Source organism: Eurosta solidaginis, chromosome X, assembly GCF_040869045.1.
Source record: "Eurosta solidaginis isolate ZX-2024a chromosome X, ASM4086904v1, whole genome shotgun sequence".
NCBI classification, from domain to species: Eukaryota; Metazoa; Arthropoda; class Insecta; order Diptera; family Tephritidae; genus Eurosta; species Eurosta solidaginis.
The window spans coordinates 23,281,936-23,301,088 of NC_090324.1; the positions used below are offsets into that span (position 1 = coordinate 23,281,936).

Consider the following 19,153-nt stretch of genomic DNA (forward strand, 5'->3'; position numbering starts at 1 on the left):
CGATACTCGAATTAATTTATAACCACCCACACCATCACCCTCATGCATGTGCATGCATGTACATGCACGTGTATGTGTGCTTTTTGTCAGCACTCATGCATATGCATGTCGGGGTTGATGTGTGGGTGCCTTTCCCCTCCAAAACGGAGGATTTTGCGGGTCAACGGTTGTAGCTTGCTATACAACCGGCCTCTTTGATTTCAACAGCCAACCAGCACGCATCTGCCGCCAACGATCTCTGCCGTTTTATACTCAGGTAATATTGTACCCTAGCTATTTATCTTTACTGAATAAAGATCATCCTTTATAACGAGAAATTCTCGCCTATTTGTTTATTTCATTATTCTACACGCCACATTCCCACTGAGATCAACCCCGGTGCGCCGACCTACGACTCAGGAGCATACGCACCCCGGCCGAACATTTGGTCCTTCGAGCAATTCATAGAATTGGCTGAAATTTCTATAAAGTAGGAGTCTGAACGATTACCACGATCCCAAAGCAGCAGCTTCTTTAATGTATCCTCATCAGTTTCCGATCGTGTTAAACTGCACGAACGTTGAAAAAAAAAATTTGTATTACGCCAGCATAAATGTAATTAATAACCTTTGAAACATTTCTATGTTAATACCTAATATTTCAATTTCTTTTGTTGATTCGCGCAATGGTCCATAGAACTGGACTAGCGGGGGCTACTAATGTGAAAAACGCAATACAGACCTTTGTCAGAACGCAAAGGTTGTTCGAAACGGCGACTAAATTGTGCGGCCATTGTAGCGCTATCCATCTGCCGAGGAGCTAAGTGTACTGATGTCCGGTGTGGCAGCTGGAGTTGAGTTAGTTAGCTTTTTGATTTTATTTTTAGACAGTCAACTTCCTATAGCCAAAACTAACCTAGCGATGTAGGTTCAAATAGTGTTTCATTATTGTAACCCGTCCTCCGCGGCTGGTCGTCAAAATGCCATATTTGCGCAGGCCGATGCAAGCATCTTATACTCCGGAGCCAACTGAACACACTGTACGGGTCCGGGATGACCTCCGGTCAAGACGCATACCTCACAGCCTGTGTCAGCACCCCACATGACACCAGCCAGCTTTTCAACTGCTGCGGGAAAATGTTTTGGAAAAGTCCAAAAGTGAACCGAAAAACTCGAAGGGATTCGCGCACGAAAGTACACATTCACAACCGCAAATTATGTCTCACCCCATGCGAATCGTATACGCGGACCATTGGCTTCGAGACACGTATGCGCAAGGCAAACCCACATTCCCACTGAGATCGACCCCGGTGCGCCGACCTACGACTCAGGAGCATACACACCCCGGCCGAACATTTGGTCCTTCTCCCCGAGAAAGGAATTAAAGCGCATATACAGTCCACATTACAAATAATCATAGCTGACCGTACCACAAAATCACAAATAAAGTCATCCGAAAAAGAAGTTTGCCCACCAACGAAAAGTTTATGATATCATACCAGCGTCAAAAAACACCGAGTCATCTTCTCACATCATCGCACATATCACTACATAACACCAAAACGTGAAAAGAAAAAACACTGAGCCAGCTGAAGCCACTACAATACCATAAGCTACTTGCCACATCACCAGTATACAAGTCACCAAAAAATACCTGAGTAAGTGCAATATTTCTTGCCACATTTTTTTGGTTAAAACAACAAATAAAAAGTGCGAAAAATCAATTTAGAGTGCGTAGTGATTTCTGATTGACCGCGAAAGGTGTAAAAAATTTAGTGCCGAAAAGGAAAATAAGTGCAAACGCGTTGCATAAACGTCGTTTAACATTCCTTGTGACTATCTGGTCTGTCCCCCCACCAGCGGTAAGGCTCTCCGGACACAGCACAAGGAAGAGGTGTACATAACCTCACATTCACATTAAAATCTCACGCCATACGGCTGTGGCAATTTTCATTTTCTTTTCAAGCACTTTAATTTTCACTAATTCAATCGACACAGTTTTTACAACAGTTTTCACTGAGTTTTTACACTTTTCGTCGAGTTGTTATATCAGCGCGCGCACTTATTTATAACAAATTTGAACGTTGAAGTGGCGAGTGGCCCCCTTTAATTCCACAAAAGACGTTGTTGTTGCTCTCCCCTTCTCCCTGGTTTTCGGCACAAATAAGCTGCAAAGTCAGTGAAAAAATAAACAAATTGAAAGCGTTAAATAAAGAGTTTCTTCTATATTTTAATCGTTGTTGGTTGGGTGATTCGCACAGGTTTTTTCAGTTTTACAACCCCTTTTAATTTGATCACAATTTTAATCCATGAACATGGAATCATATATTAGATTGGCCGATCGAATAATCGAATTCGAGGCCGATTTTAATGACATCAATGCGGCTCTGCACACTGTACACACTCTTGCAATACAGCAAAAAGAGTTGCAAGCTAAGTGGGAAAAAGCAGAGAACGCCCTAGAGGAGTTGCTTGGCTCTGACACGCTCGACGCAAAGAAAATTGCAGCGGTCAAGATCAAGCATAAAGCGGCATATGCCGTATTCCTGAGATGCATGTCAAACATGGCTGAACTTCAAGCCAAATTGAAGGAGGAAAAAGATAGGGCAGTCAAACCTGAGGGAGAACGCGGGCGCGAACACAGTATCCGCCTGCCAGCTTGCGATACTGAGGTATTCAAGGGCGACTACCTATCTTGGCCAACGTTTCGTGACCTGTTCACGGCCATCTATAAAAATAACAGTCGCTTAAGCCCGGTAGAAAAGTTATTCCACCTTAACCAAAAAACCCAAGGTGAGGCAAAGGACATTGTCAAGAAATGTCCTTTGACAAATGAAGGCTTCGAAACAGCCTGGAAAAACCTATGTGAGAGATACGAGAATAAACGGATTCTCGTAAACTCACAACTACAAATTTTGTTTAATTTAAAAAAGATAGATAGTGAGTGCGGCAGCTCAATCAAAACCTTACAGCGCGACATAAATAATTGTTTAGCATTCTTAAAGACACATCAGATTGACGTTTCAAATTGGGATGCGATTATTACTTATTTATGTTCGACAAAATTACCTGAGAATACGCTGGCTCTATGGGAGCAGAGCATTGACCACAAGACGGACATATCCAAGTGGGAGGATATGGACAAATTCTTGTCAAATCGTTTCCAGAACTTGAAACCGTGTCTGGTTTTACAGGGAATGCCACTTCTAAAGTGCAAAAATCAAACACGTCGCGCCAGTCGACGGAAAACCCTACAAAAAGGCTTGGTGCTTTTCAAACCAAAGTAACCAAGCAACCAACAAAATCAATGTGTAAAATGTGCAAATCTACGGAGCACAGATTACGCAACTGTTCACGTTTTTGCGATTTAAACCCAGTAGAAAGGATTAAATTCGTCAAATCCACAAATGGCTGCCTGAATTGTTTATCCCCAGGACACACAGTGACGAGGTGCACCAGTTCATACAACTGTTCCAAATGCCACTCTCGTCACCACACGCTCCTGCATGCGGACACACTTCAGCAACCGGCGGTACGAAATCCCTTCAAAGATGCGGATAATGCCCCGTCAACTTCGGCACAGGCAAGGAAAAGACAGGAATCGGGACAACCACCTTCCTCTGCGAATCAGAATGTCAAATCCTGCCATGCCAATTCCAGCACAGGCGTGCTATTAGGAACTGCTCGCGTACACATTCACCATAATGGTACCGACTTCTCCGCGCGGGCATTAATTGATTCTGGGTCTGAATGTTCCTTTATAACTGAAAGACTGAAACGCAGAATCAATTTGCCAGCGAGGAAAATGCATGCCCATGTTTCAGGCATCACAAATGCGGTGTCAGCTCAGGTGAAAGAAGCATCCAACATCGAACTACGTTCACCAGTGGATCCCTGCTTCAGCCTGACTACACCCGTACTAGTTCTAACGAAACTCACTGGGAATCTTCCATCCTGCCATATCAACGCAATGACTATGCAGGCATTCCCAGACTTAGTTCTGGCAGACAAGAGGTTCTACGTCAACGAAGACGTAGACCTCATACTTGGCGGAGACATATATCCCCAAATTATAATGAACGGTATAAAAAAGAATGTGCTAAACACACTCTTAGCCCAAGAGACAGTGTTCGGTTGGATACTGACCGGTCGTATCGAATCACCGAATCCAACGAAGAGCATTATGTCTTTCTACAACGAGGTTGCGTTAGACAATCAACACAAAGCTTTCTGGGAGGTAGAAAATGTACCCAAAAATAAAATATTAAATGAGGATGAAAGGTACTGCGAACAACTATTTAAAGAAACAACGCAGCGAAGTGAGAATGGAAGGTACACCGTGTCACTACCATTCCGGCAGGATTACCCTAACAATATTAACTTAGGACCATCCCTGAAGCGTGCATGCTCTCAATTCTTCCGGAATGAGGGGCGGCTAATAAAAAACCCAGATTTAGGAAAAGAATATGTTCGAGTGTTGTCAGAATATGAAACGCTCGGACATATGAGAAAAATTGAAAAGAATATTCCATCCGACGATTCGGACAATTATTTCCTGCCCCACCACGCCGTTGTAAAAGCAGAAAGTACAACCACCAAGGTACGCGTAGTATTTAACGCATCGAGCCCTACGGCCAACGGCAATAGCTTAAACGATATTCTCCTCCCAGGCCCAGTTCTACAAGCCGATCTACCCATACTTATATTACGATAGAGACTATACCGTTTTGTCTTCAATAGCGACATCGAAAAGATGTATCGTCAAATTTGGGTGAACGATAAGCACACCAAATTTCAACGTATTGTGCATCGCACGTCCCCGAATGACCCTATTAGTCTTTATGAATTAAAGACGGTTACCTTCGGAGTGAATTGCGCTCCATATCTCGCGATAAGAACGCTCCTACAACTGGCAGACGACGTGTCAAACTCACACCCTACCGCGGCTAGCATACTGCGAGAATACATGTATGTAGATGATGTGTTAGCGGGTGGACATACGATCACATCGACTATTAAAGCCAGAGATGAAATTCGTCAAGTCCTACAATCAGCGGGCTTTCCACTTCGCAAATGGACCTACAACTCAGAGGACATTCTAAGGGACATTCCCAAAGCAGACCTGCTCAATGAAAACTTCCTGGCATTCGAAGATACCAGTTCAGTGAAAGCATTAGGTATTCGATGGAATGCCCACTCCGATTTATTTTATTTTAAAGCAGGGACGCTGGACAACCCGGAAAACATTACGAAGAGAGCAGTCCTATCCGCTATAGCCAAACTTTTCGATCCTTTAGGCTGGCTTGCGCCAAATGGTTATTGTGGCAAAAATACTCATGCAGAGTATTTGGCTAGAAGGCACCGCTTGGGACGAACCAGTATCGACCAGTACGCTGGAATGATGGAACTTTCCGACTTTTACTATACAATCGCAGTACGAGCCACATTGGTAATAAATATAAACGCACGGATATTGAGCTAAACGTATGCTTTGTCCATGTGAGGAATATTAGCGTTCACGCCGAACAATTTATCGGCGGGGGGATATCTGTACAGGCATGGGTTAATTTTTCTAAATACTAAAAATGTACTCACATACTATATTCACTGCGTAATGAAGAGTATTTTCCGAAACAGGAAGGTACTGCGCAAATAAACGTTTAGGAATCCCTCGCATTCCTGCCAATCAGCAATCCAGTATATTTCGGTGTAAGGTACTCGCCATATCACAAAATGTTTAGTAATAGTTCTGCGTGAAAAATAAGTAATATGAAGACAGGTAATGGCAAGATATTTACCAAAGAAAAGATATTTTACCTAATTGAAATTCAAGTAAGTTTGATTAACCGCTCGAGTGTTGGCCGACCTTTTTCCCTTTCTTTACACATATGCGTTACTGCCCACTGGATGGGTCTTGAGTTTTTGATTGCGACATGTAGGTCAGTTATGCATCTGTTTCATTGCGTCCAAGTCGAGATTATAGATTGACCCACCACAATTAAAGAAAAAATCTGTAAATTAATACTCCACCTATAGACATCGATAGTTAATACCAAGGGCGTACTATAGAAGATTCTGCTGTATTATATATTGTGCTGCCCACCCATCTAACCGATGTATTGGCGCCATTTCCATGTCTAATCAATAGCGTTGTCTGTTGAATTAACATGCCACCTTGTACACACAAAGGTCTGTGCATCTTTAACCAAAACCCCACCAAATATATACATTTTTTGTTACATATCATTGTGGCGCTATGTAAAGAGCGTGGCAATGGTGCATGTTCGCTTGTGCGCGGTTTACCACGTCATAAAATCAATACCCAAAAGCCATAGACCACATAAACGACAACCACTCATACCGCCGGATATTAATAAGTTCAATCTACTGGTAGTTTTACGTGTAAAGGTTACACCGGTACGTGCTCTACCCGGCGGTGGACTCTCTCCATACGTTTCAGGTATAATCCACTTTGCGTTACGTGATTGGACACCACGCGTCTCTAGTACATTTGACTTTGCAATTGGTACAGGAAGCAGTTGAAAATGATCCATGATACTCTGACATTTTTTATTGCCAGCTACCTGTCCAAGTGTGTCAATATTGTGTATAATTACGCAGAAAATTCTGTTTTGTTCTCAAGCAACTTTATAAAACGATGACCTGGCGATGGCTTAAATTGTCCACGAGATAGATTACGCGCAAATAAAAAAAAAAAAAGAGAATGGTCTTGGCTCGCGTGGAAAGTAATTGAGATCGAACATAGCTTGAGGATCAGGTAAACTAGGAAAATCTTTTACTAACCGACTATAAATACCACCGATTGAACGAAAATCTGGTACACCCACGACACCGGAACACCAGCACCAGTCAACACAATCTTTCTTTTTTTTGATTGTTTTTTTTTTATCATCAAATTTGATGTTACCGACATGGATGTATAATGCCCTTCCATCCAGTCATCGACCATGCTTAGAGGGGGATAGTTTGATATAATCAAACGAAGTAAGGGATGAAATAACCCAGCATAATCGTTTTGATATTGTTCTGCTTTTTGCAACAAGTATTTCATTGGAAGTTCAGCCAAGAAGCTATTTGAATATTCCTTCACTTTTCTTAAAGCCATGTTTTGATTATGGGTATTAGAGAGACGAGTATCTTCATAAAGTACCAAATAATATAAAATAAGCAATTGTGCTGTTAAAGGACAACTAATTTTTATTCTCATTGTTTCATCTATTTCTGTAGTAGATGCTCCAGAGGCAAGTATTTGTGATGCGCCAAAAACGCTACTACCATCAAATGTAACTTCTTTCGATGACTCAAAAATGTATAATATGTCATTTTCGGAAAATGGTTTATGCATGTGGTCAACATTAATTTTTCCCAAAGGATTTGGTACTATTAATGTGTTAACGTATACATCCATTAATGCTGGCATTACAGGATGCATCGGTCGAATAGCATTACAAATGTTTGTGAATCCATGATTTAATGGGAACTTTGTGCTTCAAAATGCGCGAGATTTCAATAACGGGTGTATACAATGCACCGAAAGATATCCAGAAATATTAGCATTTAAGTTTGGCGTAACCGGAACACGAACTGCGTGAGACGCAACCACCTGCTCGGTAAATAAATCTTGGGTAAAAACTTGTTTTATGCGATTGGTACTATTTGGGCGTATTGGAATTTTCATAGCCAATGTTGAACAGACCAACTCGCTTATAGCTGTAATTTGATTGCCATGAAAGTGTATTGCGAGTAAAAGTAGCATTTCGCCTAGCGATGCCGATGTATGTGATTTTTTACCAAAAAATTTGTCTTCTTTTATAATCCATTGTAACCATTCAACTGATTTGTTTTCGAAAGCTGTTGTAGATACAAGAGATGGACAAGCAATTAGCATACAAAGTGCCAACGAAACAAACCGAACTCCTGATTGTGTAGGCTGTGGTCGGCTAGTTACCAGTTGTGATAAAATGTTAACTTCGTCATCGTTAAACTTGAGCCCAGCTATTCCCCGAAGAGCACAATACAAACGCATTAACACCACACCTTGCACAGTATAATCTTCATCACTGCTTGGATTGAGAGACTTTTGTACATTTTTTTTGTAATTGTTGTAGGAGTTCGACTCGTACTAAATTCAAAGCATCGCTTTTTCTTTTTTGGCTTGAACGTATATAAATAGCAAACCATGTGCGAACATTTTGATCATTGCCCAACAGCATACCCGTCAAGAATGCAATCAAGTCTTCAGGAAATTTAAGACAAAGTTTTAACATAGATGACGGAATTTATTTAGAGGAAGTTGTTGATATCTTGTGCATTCTCAAATGTGCTAATGTAACATATTTTTTGACGACGTGCCAATATGCGCCACAACAGCATATCGTTTACACCGGGCGCTAGTGGTTGGGTATGGGAAGGCAACATTTGTGATAACAAATCACGCGGATAAGCGCCAGAATGTATGTGTTTTTGTATCCAATTGATTGGGCGGGTACTAATCGGTATCCACTCATGGGGTATTTTGGTCTATCATTTTAGGATCATTAGATTCATTAGCTAACTCCCCGTAGACAAAATGCATGCTGAAGAAATGTGCACTTGTATATTGGACAGTGATCAGTAGGAAATTGTGTGTGGCATGGCGAATTCATACCATTTTTTGATTTACCACCCTCTCGAAATCGAGTCCTTCACTCAGGTGGTGCCAGCAAACCACCCAAGGTGTGGCAGGGTACCTGAAAATATAAAATAAATAACAATGAAAAGAAATTAGAAAATTTGTAAAATTATTAAAATGGAACGATACCGGCATACTTACCCATCCACTGTTCTGCATCTCCACCACCAGTCACCTGAAAAAGAAAAGAAAATTTATTAAAAATCTGAAATAACATAAAAAATAGTTATTGAAATAAACTTATTGCAAAATGTTTTACTACTTACCCTTGTGTCCAGCAACGCGTAAAATTCCACATGAATTGAAGCAAAAACGGTAAAATAAATCTTTCGATTCATTTTTGTTTTTGCTTCATTCTCTATACTGGAAGGCATATTTGTAACCAACGTATATACATATGTATGTATGTATGCCTACTTGGTTCGGCATATTCTATTAGTGCTGCATCAAATGACGCACACTGATACCGAAAACCCGCAAAAGGAACAAAATCGGGATCGGCTTTTTTGACCCGGGCAGTCCCAAAACATACTTACGCACAAAAAATAAAGGCAAACACCTCCTTAAAAAATTAATTGCTCTCATTTACAAATAAAAAAAAAACAACAAAAAAAATTTTTTTTGATTTTTTGATTTTTTTTGCCGTCGGTACTGCCTGTTTTTTGGCGGGGGGCAGGACTTGTTGTTTCTCAACAACAAACATCACGAACAGTCATTATAAGGGCTCGGTACAAAAACAATACGGGTCCCGAAATAAAAGAATCCCGACACGACAAAATCCCGAAATGGAAAAAAGTCAACTGTTTCTACCGGCCTAGTGTGCTACTGCCCCAGTGACCTAGTTTTTTTTCAAGGGCAAGCAAATACATATATGTATATATATTCGCACGCCACAAATTCACCATACCAGCTGTCAGCTGACCAATAAATACACGACAGGGTTGCACGCCATCTCAAAATGATACGTGCAGATAGAACGCGTCGTGAAGAACGCATCGCCAATCTGCACGCAAGCACCGGCAGTTGGTACACTTTCCAATTTAATTACGATGTTCGCTATTCGTCATGAGCTGTCGCACAAAATTAAACCAATACCGTCGTCAGCCGCTACGGTTCGTTTAAACTCGGTTTATTCACATTTTAACGTACGTTTGTTAATAAAACACCACGCGTATCACGAAAACAAGTAATTTTGCGCGGGTGGCTTGGAATCACGTCCGCTCCAAACCTCCCACACACCGCAATCTTGCTGGTTATGTTGAAATATATAAGTTGCTCGAAATCACAGCACTAACTATTCTGCAAAAACGCTCTCGTCGCTCCACGTCATTTGACTAGTCATTTTACGGTGACAGGTTATATTCGTAGTCACATTTGCATGGGCGTGGGTAGGTTTGTAACCAGGGGTTTTGTAGGGTAACAATATAATACACAACTGACGAAATACATGCGCTGCGGCGAAAACGCGCATCACCCAACCAACCTCACGGCCACTCGCCCTGGCACATCCATAAAATGCCACAGTCGCCCTGAGAGCGACACGACACGTTATACGCTGGAACGGAGACCTCGGCCTCTTCGTCCAGCCCAGAAAAAACCTCAAAACCCTCGAGTCTGGAACGGAGACCTCTGCCTCTTCGTCCAACCAACAAAAAAACCGCAAATCTGGAATGGAGACCTCGGCCTCTCCATCCGGACCGACAAAAAAAAAAACCAAAGAATAACAAACAATGGTGCCACTCTGGAACGGAGACCTCGGCCTCTTCGTCCAGCCTTACTGGCCATCGACAATACACATATTACATTCTGAATTTCTATAGTTAAGAATTATGTATAATTCAATGGCAAGAAATATTCACTTACATCTGTTCATCACCGTTAACTTTTATCCTCCTAGCTTAGGTGGCATGCTAGGCAAGTCGGAAAGGATTCCCGGCCATTTTGCGTCGCAGACGAACTCCTCATTTAGATTAAGTTTAGTGTGTAAGTCTTATAATAATTTTTCTCGTTTCAGCGGAGGTCATTGGCGGAAAACGATGTTGCGTATCGCAAGGGGGGCCGGCATGTTTAGGCAGGATGCCTAACTTTTCCGCATCTGATTGCGACCCCCCCAATGCAACTCTGCAAATGGATACTCGATACTCGAATTAATTTATAACCACCCACACCATCACCCTCATGCATGTGCATGCATGTACATGCACGTTTATGTGTGCTTTTTGTCAGCACTCATGCATATGCATGTCGGGGTTGATGTGTGGGTGCCTTTCCCCTCCAAAACGGAGGATTTTGCGGGTCAACGGTTGTAGCTTGCTATACAACCGGCCTCTTTGATTTCAACAGCCAACCAGCACGCATCTGCCGCCAACGATCTCTGCCGTTTTATACTCAGGTAATATTGTACCCTAGCTATTTATCTTTACTGAATAAATATCATCCTTTATAACGAGAAATTCTCGCCTATTTGTTTATTTCATTATTCTACACGCCACTTTCCCACTGAGATCGACCCCGGTGCGCCGACCTACGACTCAGGAGCATACGCACCCAGGCCGAACATCCGATTTCATTTTCAATACCAATCTATTCTTGGTCCAGATAAGCTCGTGTAGCAAATTTGGTGAAGATATCTCAATATTTACTCAAGTTATCTTGTTAACGGACACATTTTTTTCGATACTGATGATTTTGATATATGGAAGTCTATATCTATCTCGATTCCTTTATACCTGTACAGCCAACCGTTATCCAATCAAAGTTATAATACCCTGTGCACAAGTACAGCTGGGTATAAAAAACAGAATACTCTAACAAGACTAAAAAAGCTATTCACTAATCAAATGTAATAAGTGTGCTGTAAACTGAATATAAACAGAAAATGTAAGCAAATAAAAGACCAGAAATCGTAAACAAACATCTTAAACAACAAATATACATGAGATGGCAAACATCATAGCTTTTATATAAGTTAATCATCCCGGAATTGCAGAGTTGTTGTCCCGATGGCGAACATGTACATGTGTATGTGAAAATACAACATTTTTAAACGGTTTTATTTAGGTTGACTTGACAGGCTGGATGGACAGTACTTTTTTGTAATTGAAATTTAAGTAACTTCCCGATAAGCTGCAAGCTTATACTTGGAATATAGTTCAGAACCCGATGACAATGCAATAATAAGAAAAAAAATTTGGCCGATTTGGCTCATATTTGGAACACACAATATAATCAAGAAAAGAAAACGACCTATGAAAAAAATTCCGCTAGGTGGCGCAAGGAACGAGATATTCACAACAATCGTATTTGTGGTCCGATTTGGCTCATATTTGGAACACATAACACATACAAGAATAGAAAGCGACCTATGAAAAAAAATTACCGCTAGGTGGCACAGGGATCGAGATATTTAAAAAATCGTATTTGTGGTTCAATTTGGCTCATATTTGGAACACATCATACATACAAGAATAGAAAGTGACCTATGAAAAAAATCGCCGCTAGGTGGCGCAAGGATCGAGATATTCACGAAAATCGTATTTGTGGTCTGCAAACATAAATGTGAAGCTGCTGTTGCTGCGGTGGTACTCCTGAAGCCAGAAAAATCATAACAATACCTAACCTTATGAATGCTGACATCCCGTTGTCGTCCCCTAAATGCCTTCTCTCGAAGTTTTTGTCTTTATTTAATTTCCTATTATTTCTCATTCTATTTAGTTCATTTAGTGACTCATTATTACAAGGACTCTTTCCTGACAATTTGTTACAATCTAAGTCCTCAATACATAATACTTCCAAAGCCTTTACTCGACTCTGTGCCACGTATGCTTGTCCCTCCCCCAACTCCAAAATATTTTGATCTCACTTCTACGGGACTGTATGTAATATTTGTTCCAAATATGAGCCAAATCGGACATCATAGGTCGCTTTCTATCCATGTATGTATTATGTGTTCCAAATATGGACCAAATCGAACCACAAATACGATTTTTTTTAATGTCTCGATCCTTGCGCCACCTAGCGGCGATTTTTTTCATAGGTCGCCTTCTATTCTTGAATGTATTATGTGTTCCATATGTGAGACAAATCGGACCACAAATACGATTTTTCCTTGTCTCGATCCTTGCGCCACCTAGCGGCGATTTTTTGTTATTATTGCATTGTCATTGGGTTCTGAACTATATTCCAAGTTTCAAGCTTGTAGCTTATCGGGAAGTTACTTAATTTCAATTACAAAACAATGGCCGTGCACCCGTGCAGCCTGTGAAGTCAACCTAAATAAAACCGTTTAAAAAAAGATTTTGATTCCAGTTGCATGTATAGGTACATGCGCATACTTACCTTGCCATAATACCTACTTTCACTATTTTAGCTTAATACTTACCCTTATGCAACCTTTTAAAATTTAAATAGAGTAAGCAAATATTTATTAATACTTAATTTCACTTCAAATAATTATATCACTAGCAAAAAAGGGAAGAAGAAGAACAACCTAATGAAAAGAATTTTTTTTTGAAGAAATTGCAATTGAACCATCTTCCTAGGTTCATACATACCTAAATAATGTAATGTTAATTGATTTTGTAACCACCTCTAATTAATTACTCAATACTCACCTTTTGTCAAACCGTTATACTTACCTTTGAACCATGAACATTAGGATCATTTTATGGTAACTATGTTTTTGCATTTTAACAACACGTTAACATAAAAATCCATATTATCAGCTGTTAAAACTGACCTAGTTCCACAAAATGTTCGCTCTTTTGAGAAAAAAAATCGAGGAAACCAAAAACCAAAGCTTTGACTTTGCCTATGTTTGGGAGACTCTCTTAGCTCCAACTGCCCCCCGTTCTCTTAAATTCACTTTTTTTGCTGGCGCTCCTATCGGCGGCGGTTAATCTTTGACCCCTTTTATGCGACCTCCGCAAACCATATATACAATAGTTGCCATAGAAAAAACCACAAATAACTACTAAAGTAAATTTGGTTGGATAAAATTGATCATAATCTTTAACTCTTAGACGGGCAAAAAAGAAATAGCAAATTTTCGATATTGAAATTTTAGTTTAGGTTTAATTTCTCCTCGCTGAGATTGTTGTTGTTGTTGTTGTTGTAGCAGTGCTTCGCCCACCTAACAGCTGCGACCGATCACAAATTGTCGTCAATATCCTCTAACGGGAGTCCAAGGAAACTTGCTGTTTCAACAGGGGTGGACCATAATGAAAGGGGTGCTAGAGGCGTTGGTTCCACATTACAGTTAAAGAGATGGCTGGTGTCATGTGGGGACACATTGCAAGCGGGGCATACATTTTGTATGTCGGGGTTAATTCTGGATAGGTAAGAGTTTAACCTGTTACAATATCCAGAACGAAGTTGAGCTAGAGTGACTCGCGTTTCCCTGGGGAGTATGTGTTCTTCCTCCGCAAGTTTTGGGTACTGTTCTTTGAGTACTGAATTCACCGCGCAATACCTGGCATAAAGGTCCGACGCCTATTTGTGCGGTTCACAAAGGACCTGCATGTGTTTTTTTGCTTCATACGGCTGAGTACTCAGGTGCCGTATTTCCTCAAAATGCTTACGGAGATGACTCCTTAAGCCCCTAGGCGGTGTTGGCTCATCAATCTGATGTCTGTTGGGATGCCCAGTTTTCTGGGTATTCAACAGGAACTGTTTGGTTAGCATCTAATTTCTCTCCCTGATGGGGAGTATTCTCTCCTGATTATGTAGACGGTGTTCTGGGGACATAAGAATACAGCCAGTGGCGATTCTGAGAGCAGTATTTTGGCAGGCCTCTAGCTTCTTCTTGTGGGTAGTTTTTAGGCTTGGCGACCATATAGGGGACGCGTAGCACGCAATTGGCTGGCCAATTGCTTTGTATGTGGTAATGAGCGGTTCTTTGTCTTTTCCCCAAGTACTGCCAGCAAAGGATTTGAGGATTTTATTACGACTATGGATTTTCGGAACAATTGCGGCTGCGTGCTCACCAAAATGTAGATCCTGATCAAACGTTACACCCAAGATTTTGGCGTGTAGGACAGTCGGTAGCGTAGTGTCATCGACGTGGATGTTCAAAATGGTCGACATTTGGGACGTCCATGTTGTAAATAAGGTCGCGGAGGATTTAGTCGGGTATAATGCCAGGTTTCGCGAGGCGAAAAAACTGGAGAGATCAGGGAGGTAGCCGTTTATTCTGTTGCAAAGCTCATCGATCTGTGGGCCTGGGCCTGTGGCCATTATTGTGCAGTCATCGGCGTAGGAAACGATAGTAACCCCCTCTGGTGGCGAAGGTAGCTTAGATATGTAGAAATTAAACAAAAGTGGGGATAGGACACAATCCTGTGGCACCCCTTGTCTAATTCTTCTTGGTTTTGATGTTTCATTTCTAAGTTGCACCGATGCCTGCCGACCACCCAGATAATTTGCGCTCCACCTTTTAAGACATGGTGGAAGGGTAGACCCTTCCAGTTCTTGCAGTAACGTGCCATGGTTGACCGCATCAAAAGCTTTTGATAGGTCTAGCGCAACGAGTACTGTTCTCTGGTGGGGGTTTTGATTTAAACTGCAATTTATCTGGGTGTTGATGGCATTTAGCGCGGTGGTGGTGCTATGGAGTTTTTTGAAGCCATGCTGATGACAGGCTAGCTGCAAATTTGCTTTGAAGTAGGGGAGCAAAATGGCTTCAAGTGTCTTGGCTACTGGCGATAGGAGAGATATCGGGCGATACGACTCTCCTATGTTAGCTGGCTTCCCAGGCTTTAGTAGCGGGACCACCTTGGCCATTTTCCATTTTCGGGTATGACAAAGGTGGAAAGAGACAGGTTGAAGACATGTGCTAAATATTTGAAACCCTCTCTCTCTAGGCTTTTAAGCATCGGCATGGCTATGCCGTCTGGGCCCACTGCTTTGGATGGTTTAGCATGACCGATGGCATCCTCAACCTCTTTGGCGGTGATAGCAGTTGGTGACGCGCTGAATTTAAGTTTATGTGCATGTCTGTTGGCTTTCCGTCTATCTTTGTCGACCGTAGAATGCATTACATATTGTCGGTAGAAAGAGCTCGCGCATTTTTTCGCATCCGATAGCACTTTATCGCCAAAGGCGATGGAAACTTAGTTATTGTACCTAGACTGATTCAATAGGGACTTTACGGTGGACCAAAGTTTACCTACACCGGCAGAGAGGTTACAACCTCTTAGGTGCTCCTCCCATTTCGCCCGCTTGTGTTCATCCACAAGCAATCTGATGCGTTGGTTTATATCCCTTATTTGGGGGTGGCCGGTATCGAGCTGTCTTATAAGTTAACGTTCTCTCGCTCAATTTGCGGCCTCCGCCGGGAAGTGGGCCGAATTTCGGGAATTCTACCGACGGGAATGAAACGTGCCGAGGAGGATTAAATGACCTTGCGGAAAGCACGCTCCCCTTGGCGAGCATCAGTCGGGATAGTGTGGGCAACAAAGTGGTTGTCTGTAAAGTATTTGTATTCGTCCCACTTTCCTTTTTTAAAGTTTGTGAAAGTGCGCTCGAGCGAAATAAGTATAGGCAGGTGGTCAGATGCCAATGTTACCATCGGCTGCCAGTTGACGCAGTTTACGAGTTCGTCGCTCACGATTGAAATATCCGGCGAACTGTGACAGCTTCCTACCATACGTTAGGGGGCGTCTCCGTTTATTGTGCAGAACGTCGTTTCTTCTATTTGATCCGCCAACATCTCACCCCTACTGTCCGCCCGCAAGTAATGCGCTAATATTAGGGCGGTATCCACTGGGGCAGCATGTGGCAAGAGGGATGTAGATGTTGATGATTTCTAGGTTTGCATCGCCTGACCGGACAGATAAGAATTGACGCTCTAAGACACTGTCCCTGCGGTTGATGCCGGGATCAAATATATGATATTGCACAAAGTAGTGTATGATAAACGCGATGCCGCCTCCATTTCCGCTGTCGCGCTTTTTTCTAGGGACATTATACCCAGAACAGGTCTGCAGTGCAGATCTTGCTGTGAGTTTAGTCTCTTGAATAGCAGCAATGCGGATGTTGTCCGGCTCCATAAGATCGACTATCTCCGTGATCTTCCCAGTTAATCCATTACAGTTTAACTACAGAAGTCTGAAGTGCATAGGGGGAGACGTCGCCACTCTGGGAGTAAGGGACGGGTGACTACGCCTGGGTTGGGGAAGTCTAGGACGCAACTGCTGTTGTGGCCCTGGGACTGGACGTCCTTGGGTAAGCATTGGGGTACCCGGTGTATTTGGGTATGCGGCCTGGCAACATGGCGCAATGAAACCCGTCGAGGGGTTGCCGTCGCGGAGACCAGAACATCTAGGAAAGTGGCACCGTCCATTGCAGGCGCTGCATTGGGCGGATGTCGCAAACATATATATTCTGTGCTGGCAAACGGTGCAAAGGGAGGTGGGGACTAAGAGTCTGTTTCCCTGACCTATACAATTGCTGCCGAAAAAAAGGGGGTGGGAGAAGACGGGGGTAGGGGCTGATGCTCGGCATTGTTCCCGACTCTACTACGGAGATTGTAGGTATGAGTGGGAGCAGCCGTAAGAGTTGGTGGCGCGAGCAACAGCGGGTACTTGTTGTGGCTTGCTGAGCAGCGGGGGTGCTGGAAGGTAGTGGGGGCGCTAAGGCGCAGACTACGGGACGTCCTAGGTCGTGAACAGCAAGGAGCCACAAAAGATTTATAGAAGTTACGTGGACGTCTGGTTTAGGTATCTAGCCCAGAACAACCTGTCCTATGCAACCATCCCTTACACGAGACACACTGACAAGAATATGACCGTTCTAAAAAGACTCTTTCCAGGCAAAACCATTTCTCAGGACCGGGGTCAGGAGATGGACCCGGATTGGGTTCGATACCTTCCCGGAGCAAGAGAATATGGAGCAGTTTCGCTGCAAGGAGCTGCTGGGAGGATGACAATTTGTAGGAGGGACGCAACAAATTGAATGGGGTTACACTGAAATAGCAGTCCTTGGTCGGGAAAAAGCCCGAGTCGCTCCGGTACATAGAACCGACCGCCTTGGGAAGCGCATCGCTGAGGTCATATTCGAAATCTGATTTCGAAACCTCCGTCTAGTTTTGTCGCTAGGCCCCAAAGAGTGAAGAAGGCCTTGATGGCACTTTATGCATGTAAAAGATGCTTGGGTGAACGTGGGATTTATCTCCCTCTCTCTGTCATTGGTTAATCACAGCGATTGTAAGCCCTACCCTATACTATGTAGTCCTTGTTTGGTGGACAGCCACACAAAAAAGAGCCTACCTCAAAAAAAAATTAAGGGGGCCTGCAGGCTACCATTGCTTTAACCCTCCTTTTGACGGATACCTGTATTGTCATATTGAGTACCCATGGTTCTGGCTGGACCCCAAAGAAAATTTAACATCAATTTATCGAAACTGCACTTTATTTTTTTTAATACCATCTTTAAAACTTGAATAAGGCACTCTATTAATAACATAAAATATTTAAATTAAAATAAGTATGTTTTTGTGCATTTAAATAATATGTAATAGCACTTTGAGTGTTGCTGGCAAACAGCTTCTTCACACTCCTGGCAAATCTTGTTTTTCTACTCAGAGGAAATAACTGCCCTATTCTTGTGTTTTTTCATTTCGGGTGGGATGTATGCTTTATTGCTTCGAAGAGCTCCAACTTAGGACAGCCCCAAGCTCATTAGACGCTTACATAAATTAAAACTAGAAAAGAAGTTATCGGCAACTACTGTGCGCCCTGAGTTTGTATATTTTGAAACCAAACATATCCGTTCATTTTCTCCTTGGTTTTTTGCTCTATCTTCATTGGCTACTTTTCCAGTATAAATATCGCCAATAAAAGGGTAATGAGTTTTTGCGTCACATATCCACTATACTTTTATACCGTACTAGCCGGTTTTGAAGGTATTGTCACGGATATTAGCATCACTAAGATATACCATCACTAAGGCCATGCTAAGCAGTATTTGCGTCAATAATCAAATCATGTATGCACATATATAAGGCAGCCGAGAGATGTCACACACAGATGCATTTACTTATACGCCTATGTGTGTGCGAGAGACTGTAAACTACAAACTCACATACATCTGAGAGACGCTAAAAAGTAGAAAATTGTAAACAAGTAGAAACTATATGAGAACTATAAACACTCTAAATAGTTGGTAAGTTCTGGAAATAGAAGAGCCTAGATATATGCAGCGTAAACTATAAAAGCAGCACAAGCGAGTAAAAAGTTTTCAGTTTGATTTGAGTTGTCAAGCAGTTGCTATTAAGACGATATCTAGCGAGCAATAGCAGTATTATTTTGAATAGTAGAGTTTCATTGAGCTATCAATCAGTGTGGTTATTAAGCAAGCTATTGGTTGCACAGTTTGAGTGTTGTTGTGAAGTACTTTAATAAAAGCCATTTTGCATTATTACAAATTGGAGTTATTTATTCAAAAGTTTAGTGATTCGAACTTAGCAGAGGATTGCAAATAAAAG

At 42.1% G+C, this 19,153-nt stretch overlaps 1 protein-coding gene, 1 long non-coding RNA gene and 1 pseudogene across 7 annotated transcripts in view; 1 reads left to right on the forward strand and 2 right to left on the reverse strand.

Annotated features, from left to right (window-relative positions):
* unc-13 overlaps nucleotides 1-19,153 on the forward strand; it is a 4,182,017-nt gene that overhangs the window by 3,250,338 nt on the left and 912,526 nt on the right. The gene's annotated exons all lie outside the window — the stretch shown is intronic.
* LOC137234220 (uncharacterized) lies at nucleotides 1,831-6,677 on the reverse strand. Its single transcript, XR_010947733.1, has 3 exons — nucleotides 5,796-6,677; nucleotides 5,574-5,727; nucleotides 1,831-2,146 (listed from the first exon to the last, which is right to left on the reverse strand). It is a non-coding gene; the product is annotated as an uncharacterized lncRNA (long non-coding RNA).
* On the reverse strand, nucleotides 6,778-8,278 carry LOC137234365 (integrator complex subunit 2-like; annotated as a pseudogene).